The 8,063-nt window shown below is 43.0% G+C and overlaps 1 long non-coding RNA gene across 1 annotated transcript; it reads right to left on the reverse strand.

The window, feature by feature from the left end:
* Positions 1 to 5,479: 5,479 nt before the first annotated feature.
* LOC307036481 lies at positions 5,480 to 7,521 on the reverse strand. Its single transcript, XR_013807371.1, has 3 exons — positions 7,197 to 7,521; positions 6,283 to 6,350; positions 5,480 to 6,119 (listed from the first exon to the last, which is right to left on the reverse strand). It is a non-coding gene; the product is annotated as an uncharacterized lncRNA (long non-coding RNA).
* Between the last annotated feature and the right edge of the window lie 542 nt (positions 7,522 to 8,063).

Below are 8,063 nucleotides of genomic sequence, written 5' to 3' on the forward strand. Positions count from 1 at the left end.
TAATGTGCATGCCTACTGTTACCGCCTGCAGCTTCAGTATATCCTCGTAATTACAATGACCGATGATCTCATGCCATGTCTGAATATCATGACTGACATTACACACATCATTTTCATTACATTCTGTTTGTAGATGATACATTCTCTTGTACACCTCAATGTTAAATCTCGTACCGTCAGGCTCAACAAGAACATTGTTACCTTCATTGAAGAACACCTTGGCACCATTTGCAGTAGCAGATTTGACAGAAAATAGTTCTTGGGATAACGAGGGTATGTAGAGGGCGTTCTTCAACGTCACTGTACACCGGCGCCCCTCACTGTCTATGAGGCATACCTGTACGTCTCCTCTCCCGTGCGCCAACCCGAAAGTGCGCTTCCCGTCTGCCAGCTCCATGCTGTGTCTCTCCGGCTCGAAGGTGCTGTCAAAGTCCTTGAATCGGTTCCTGTCGTTGATAATGTGGGACGACGCACCTGTGTCCACGATCAGTCCCTTCCTTTTGGCCTGCTGCTGCTGCGCTGACCAGCTGGCGTATGCTGTCTGCGCCCCGAAGGTGAAGTCCTCTCTTCCCGCTGCTCTCCGGGCGTCGTCTCGACTCGCCTCACGTCCACCGCTGCCGCCATCTTGTCCACAGCCGCCATCTTGCACGCGCGCGTACCGAGCGCTCTGTTCGCGCTTCTTTCTACACACACTGTCTGCGTGTCCCAAAGTTTTACAGAAACTACACCAAACAGTTTTTGTGCAATTATCTTTTCGGTGACCCTTTTCTCCACATCGCCAACACGCCATCTCCGTCGGGGGTCCGGTCTTTTTCTTTGGCGCTGCCCGGGCCTTCATTACCCTTTCTCCCGCCTCCTCGGCAACCGGGTCTGAGTCTTCTGAGGCCTCGTAGTTCCGCGACTTGGCCCTCGAACTCCCCCAGCGACATGTCCGCTGAACCGTGCGTCACCAACAGTATGAACGGTTTATACATCTCCGGTAGTCTCCTCATAACCATCGCCATCATTAATCCATCGCTCGGTGCTTCTCCTGCACTTTTGAGCGCCGTGATGATCTGCTCCGCCCTGATGACGTATTCAGTCACCGTCTCTGTGTTAGCTTTCTTCAGCGCGGTCAATGTTATATACAGGGATACAATCCGGGGCCTACCTCTGCCGAAGTAGTGTTCTCTTAACACTTTTAGACTCTCTCGGCCTTTGTCCTTTGTGTCCCGGAATATCAGCCCCAACCTTGTGTTGTCTAGGAGTGGTGCTAGCTCGCAGTATGCGTCGGCGTTCAGCTTAGTATCCAGGGCTCGCGCGGCCTCCGTTATTTCTCCCGTGAGGCCCGTCAAAATTGTCTCTTTCAGCCCCACTCCGTGCATACAGCACAACATCCGCTCTTCCCAGAGCTCGTATTCTTCTGCCCTTCCGTCAAACGTGGGCCACTTGCTTCTGCCTCTGGTCGCCATCTTTTGATTATAGCTTAGCTGCTCGTTAGCTTAGCTTTAGCGTCCCGCGGTTTTCCCGCCGCTAAACTAGCCTAAACTTTTTAGCTAACTAGCTATCGTTATTTCGCTCTTCCGTGATCTGGGCCCATAACCTGTTGACAGAATCACATGTATAGCAATAAACTGGTCATGACGACGAGGTATTCTTTAGCCTTAACTGGCGTGGTTTATTTTCATATGAGCAACTTGACCTGCTCTCCATGAGAGCTAGAGAGAGAGAGAGAGATAGAAGGGGAGGGAACAATCCCTTATATCTGATATCTGACGTCAGCTACGATAGCTGCGCCTCCTTACGCCTATAGCGCCCTCTTACTGTGGAACAGTTATAGTGCAGTTACATGCAAACATATTAATACTTACACTTAACAGTAGCCTATTACTTAGATACGTTTTACATTTTTGGAGGGAAACGCTTGTGTTCATGTTAGCATGGGTAGCATGATCATGTTAAGACTATGGCCCTTTCTCATTTCTCCAACTCCCCTCCTCGACTCCCCTCCTCGACTCCTATCCTCGATACTTAGTCCCGCCCAAAGGAGATGCGAGCCGAGGAGCCGAGGAGGAGAACCGAGGAGAGAGGAGGGGAAGCAGCAGGCGGTTAGAGAAATGAGAACTCCTCTCCTCTGCGCGGTCATATTTAAGCGACGTCCGTTAATTATGACGTGGAAACAGCTGCATCAGCTGTGAGTGTTTTGTTAGAGCGCTGTATTTTGTAATCTCTGTTAGATCTGCTGAACATTTTTCCCCCACATATTTACTTTTCATTCCATTTGCAACAAGTATGACACAAATGTATGAGTATTTTCGACACATACTAGCATCTCTTCTGTATTGGGCAGCACTAAAACATTATTATAAAAAGTACCCTACAAATAAAGGGAGACATAGGCTACATGAGGCTTATGTACGTTTCATATATTCACACATACAAACACACAAAAAAAAACAATGACTGTCTATACACTATACTATAGGCTATGTTAACCTATTTAAACAAGTAGGCTAAATGACATGATAAATCAGCAACTCACACCTCTTTCACAAAATACCTGCAACGAATTTCTAATCCAAATAATTAACGAATCATGAGGGACCTGACAGGCTATATAAGGTCCAGGCACACCTGTGATTTAAATCTCAACAACGAAAAACATATTCAGTGACCACATGAAACAAATTGAGTCATGAAACCCGCTGTAGCATGTGCCTCACGGCAGTGGCAACAACTTCTGACCAACAACAGGAATCAGGAGAGACGCCGATCCCAGCGCTGGAAAGCGAGAATGCGCAAAGCCATCCTGCTTCATCTTGAGGTATTTGAGTGTTCGATTACAATTGTTTTAAATAGTTGAAAAATAGCTGGCTTTTTTCATTGGAATACAACAATGGATTAATTTGTTAAGACAGAATATGTATATGCAGTTTAGTTGGATGGATAAAGGTATTGATTGACCTGTACATTTATTCTTCGGGCAGGGCTTCCAGCAGTTGGCCGATAGCCCGGTATTTAGTTCATGTGTGGGTGTCATTGATGGGTGCAACATTAGAATAAAGACCCCACCCGGACCCAGTGGCCAGGACTACATAAATCGGAAGCTCTTTCCTAGGCTGTATGCGATGGGAAGGGTAAATTCCTACAAACATTCGTAGGATTTCCGGGCTCAGTGCACGACACCCGTGTCCTAAAAAACAGTACCTTATACAAAGAGGCTCTGTACCCTCCACCAGCGTACTTTATTGTGGGAGATGGTGGCTATCCATGCATTGTACACCCCATAACGGTCGTAACCCCGTATCGGGAGCCACTACAGGGGAGGGTACAGAGCCGCTTCAACGGCTGCCATGCCAAAGCGCGCAGCATCATTGAGGGCGCTTTTGGGATACTGAAGGGGCGATGGAGGTATCTCCTGTCGAAGGCCTTGGAGGTGAACCACACATTTCTCCCTGCTGTGGTAACTGCCTGCTGTGTACTGCACAATCTCAGCATTACTGCAGACATGACTGAACTGTTGGAGGAGGAGGAGGAGGAGGAGGAGGAGGAGGAGGAGGAGGAGGAGGAGGAGGAGGAGGAGGAGGAGGAGGAGCAGCAGCAGCAGCAGCAGCAGCAGCAGCAGCAGCAGCAGGAGGGGGTAGAGAGGTCTCCACCTCGTCCTGTGAGGGGGGAGCAAGGTGGACAGGGCCGGAGAGACAGACTGGCAGACCAAATCTCGGCCCCTGACCACAACTCGGTCCAGCTGAACGACCACGATTATTGTTGAGAGGATTTTTATTTATGGCCAATTTTTTTGTTACCCGTTTGTTTTCTTCACCGATGAAAAATGCATTTACTGGCCAGATGCATTACTCAGTTCTTTTGTTCGTCCATTTATATGCCTTATTTCCAATTTCCCCTTGCTCAAGTTTATTTAGAGCAAAGGACTTTACAGACCCATATCTTTATTACAAATTGTATGTGAAATAGGCCATCACACAATCTCTTGAAAGTGTTACGTTTAGTGTTGAAATTGAGTCATGTTCAGTGATAAAATATTGTTATGCTTTGACTGAACTTGAAAAGAAAGAAGAGACATGTGTTAGCAATTTTACTTATGTAGGGTTTGAGCTACATGCAGTGACTTGCCTCAATGTTAATGTATATATTATTTATAATAAAACATCCCTGATATTGCATTTGGATACTTTACACACGGTTGGTTTATGCGCAGAATTATTTGAGGTGGAGATTTAAAAAGCGGAAATCAGTGGCCATGACTTTCTGTATGACTATAGACAGTTATGCCTTGGGTTGCAAAAAGACTTTAAAAACGTTGGCTTTTCAGTCAGGTCACAATCATAAAATGTATATTCAGCTTTGTATAAAATAAATATCTCCTTGTATCTTCAGTAAACATGTGTGTTTCTGTATGTCTAATTGTAAAGAAGGCTTCATGCTTGATGTAACCCTTGTATGGTGTTCGGGTCTGTGGGACCCGTTTATTATTTTTCTCAAGAAAATTGATAATTTATTTTCTCTAACTCACTCAATGGCCTTGGCTCTGCATGTCTCCCTTGAAAAAGAGATTAATGATCTCAATGGGATTTCACCTGGGTAAATAAAGGATTTTAATTGAATTTTCTGTGAAGAACAGATATCAGAACACATTTTCAGTGACCAACTGCATACAGACGGGCGGAGTTGGATCGTGCATTTCACTTCTTAAATAACTAATGCAACGTATCATTGTCAACACTTACATTTGTGCATTGCTCCCGTCATGGTTTTGAAATGATTCCAGCGGTTTGTCACGCCTATTTTATACCCAACGTTCCCGGAAATGCATCCGCGAAGGAGCCGCGAAGGACCGTGGAGGACCCATCAGTGTATCCTCGGTTATAGCTCCTCCAGAGAACCTCCTCGACGCTCGATCCTCGGTCCTCGAAGTGCATTTAGAGAATTGAGATGTCCTTCAACATGGCGCGCTGAAATTCATTTCCGGGTCACTACCGGAGGACAGAGGAGTCGAGGAGTCGAGGAGGGGGATTTGACGAAATGAGAAAGGGCCCTTGAATATCATTTTACCACAACAGTGGATGAACAATTGATATATGTGTTTGAACAAGAACAACAGGAAGAACAAAGTAAAAGGGACGAACAAATGTGTGAACAAGTATTAAGAACACTGTATTGAAAAAGTTATATGTGTTAGAACAAAACAAAGTAAAATTAATGAGAAGGAGAACAAAGAGGGTTAGGGTTAAACAGAAAAAGATTAATTCAGCCAAAAAAAACAATTTGATTAATCTAAAGTGTAAAACAATCTTCAACACAGACCAAATTAGTGCCCTTGGACAACAAAACATATGGTGGGGCAAAGAAACGATAAATTAAATTGAGACAGAGTGGGAGACTGAAAATGATTACTATGATAAATATTTAAAATATTAAAAAAACTATTTACAGAAGCTCCTGTTGAACCATGGTTCAACAGAGCAACAAAAACAGGTTTGTCAACAATAACAATTAAAATGACGAGGCCACTTTGCCAGGGGAAGGTGATCCAGCGACGAGACAATACAAAAAAAAAAGAAACTGAAAAAAGCTATTCATATTATGTTCTGTTGTGGCACTACAGGATATAAAACCTTCCAAGCCATGACCTCTGCCTGAAATCAGGGCCACTCAGAGGAGAATGCAGCACATCAAACTGGAGTCAGGAGTGTGAATAACACATTTTTGCCAAAACAAATTGTTGCTTACCAATACAGTGGCTGAACAATGGAAGCCAAAAAGTGAAAAACAGAAGCATAATTGTGCGAACAACAATTGCGGGGGGGGGGCATTTTACAAATATTTACAAACAACTATTTACAAAAAAGCAACTATTTATAAAAAAGCAATACTATTTACAAAAAAGGGTTAGGTTAAGCAACTATTTACAAAAAAGCAACTATTTATAAAAAAGCAATACTATTTACAAAAAAGGGTTAGGTTAAGCAACTATTTACAAAAAAGCAACTATTTATAAAAAAGCAATACTATTTATAAAAAAGCAATACAGAACTCTAGGGCATCCAGGAGCCTAACCATTTTGAAAAAAACAAAAAGGTTCCTTTGTGAAAGGGACATCCTCTTCATCTGTTTCCTGGGCCCTAAAAAGCAGAGCAAGAATAGGAACAGTGGTGAATAAGGGGAGAGAATACAGTTGGGAGCAGACTGAACAGAGGACATACCAATATTCATGTTACAATGTTTGCACAACAAATATTATGGCACTTTCGTTTATATTACATTTTAATAGATCAGTTGTGCTACCATGGTTGGATGTGCAGCATTTGGATGCTCTAATCGATCCGAGAAGGGGTTCCGGATGTATGGCTTCCCTAAGGACGTAGAGCGAAGGAAGAGATGGGTGGCAATGGTCAACAGACAAAACCTGTGTCTGACAGGGGACAACAACAGCAGAAAACTCTGTCATGTAAGTAATGTTCACAGAGGTGACATGACTTGTTAACATTTTAAAGGGCATCATATTTCCAAGTTTAGAGAATTATGACTCTTCAATGACATTTGAAGTGTGCAGTGGAAACTGATCAAACCTACCTACCTACACACTTTACACTTTGAAGACGACCAATATATTGGCAACAAATCAGGAGAAAATTTGAGGTTGAGGCCAGATGCTGTTCCAACAGTATTTATACATCGGCCAAAGCCATAAAGGAGGAAATCCACGTCAAGGAGTATGCCTCCAGCTGTTAATGTCAGGAATGATGACCACACCTATTATGGCACATCAAACATTGGTATGATATATGAAGCTAACAATGTTTCCCATGTTATATAATTCAAGGATAGACTACACTCCTAATGCAACCTTCAGATTATACAGCTTCAAAACTACCAGGGTTCAGGGATTCTCTGAAGATTCACATACCACATGTAGATAATCTACAGATTTCTTCATACTTTAACATTGCCAATAGACGAACTTTGATGAATGTCACTATAGGAGTGTGTACCCTTAAATGACAATAGGTGCACATGTAAAGGCAGCATACACATATAACAGCAAGATTGCCTTGTTATTGTTACAGAGATTCAGGGAGATATTGAGGTGGAGTTCCAAGGGAATGAAAGGGACATAACAGACAGAGAGAGTGAGACAGATGCCAGCAGACTGCCAGGTGCCAGTATGTCAGGGGCCGACAATCAAGAGGCCACCTTACCAGAGATCAGTGTGCCAGGAGCCAGTCAGTCAGGGGTCAGCTATGAAGAGGCCAGTTTGCCAGGGTCAGGCGCTCCAGGGACCAGACTGCCAAGGGCCAGTTGTGACCGGGCTCACGTGGAGGCAGGGCCATTTCTTCCTATAAGCGGACAATGCTGGGGCATAGGGCCCCCGTGGCCACTAGAGGGCCCCCAAGCTGAAAGTTTTTTTTTTTTTTTATTCATCCGAAAAACAAAAAAAGTTTAATTCATACACACAAAGATGAACAACATTTGTAGAAGCAGGAGGGCTGAAGCATAGCTTGTGGAAAATAGCCCTCCCGTGCATCATCCTAATACAGCGGCATTATTGCGTCAAAAACGTATAGAAATGAAGGAGTACAAAGAAATAAAGAAAACAGGAGAAACAATTTAACAAAAGTTAAGGCAGAAAAACAATAAATGCATATATATACGAAAACTAGATATAGGGTAATTTTCTGCACATGTCAATAGCAGTTTCAACTATCTTTTTTTGGAAATTAAAATACTATGTATAAATATATACATGGGTACACATGTACTTGGCAAATGAATAATAATAATAATAATAATAATAATAACATATGCATAATTGCATATAAACATTGTGAACACTTATTTTCAAGTGACTTTTTTACATTCATATGTTCACGCTGTGGTTTGGAACTGCTTTTGAATGTTATTAGGCATTTTGTTATGGAAAATGTTGTGCATAATCAGTACTGTTTTAAGCTGTACTATCTCAACACATTTATGGATTGAGTTTTTTTAAATATGGGAGTTGTGTGTTCATATTTACCAACACCACAGACTATTTTCGAGAAGTAGTAAAGGTAAGGGAGAAATAG

This window comes from Notothenia rossii (assembly GCF_949606895.1).
Source record: "Notothenia rossii genome assembly, chromosome: 4".
Taxonomy (NCBI): Eukaryota; Metazoa; Chordata; class Actinopteri; order Perciformes; family Nototheniidae; genus Notothenia; species Notothenia rossii.